This window comes from Myotis davidii, unplaced genomic scaffold, assembly GCF_000327345.1.
Source record: "Myotis davidii unplaced genomic scaffold, ASM32734v1 scaffold324, whole genome shotgun sequence".
NCBI classification, from domain to species: Eukaryota; Metazoa; Chordata; class Mammalia; order Chiroptera; family Vespertilionidae; genus Myotis; species Myotis davidii.
The window spans coordinates 882,111-882,346 of NW_006295053.1; the positions used below are offsets into that span (position 1 = coordinate 882,111).

At 53.0% G+C, this 236-nt stretch overlaps 1 protein-coding gene across 1 annotated transcript in view; it reads right to left on the reverse strand.

The window, feature by feature from the left end:
• The window catches only part of IQGAP1 (IQ motif containing GTPase activating protein 1), a 114,386-nt gene that overhangs the window by 59,496 nt on the left and 54,654 nt on the right, over nt 1-236 (reverse strand). The window lies entirely within an intron of this gene.

Sequence of the window (236 nt, forward strand, 5' to 3'; positions counted from 1 at the left end):
GAGAGTTAGGCCTCCAGCCATACCTGCCCCTGCTGCTCCTAAAGGGGGAAATCAGCATAAAGAACAGAAACATTTAGCCTTAGCCAGTGTGGCTCAGTGGATAGAATGTCGGCCTGCAGACTAAAGGGTTCCAGGTTTAATTCTGGTCAGGGGCATGTGGCTTGGTTGCGGGTACATCCCCAGTGGGGGGTGTGCGGGAGGCAGCTGATCGATGTTTCTCTCTCATCCATGTTTCT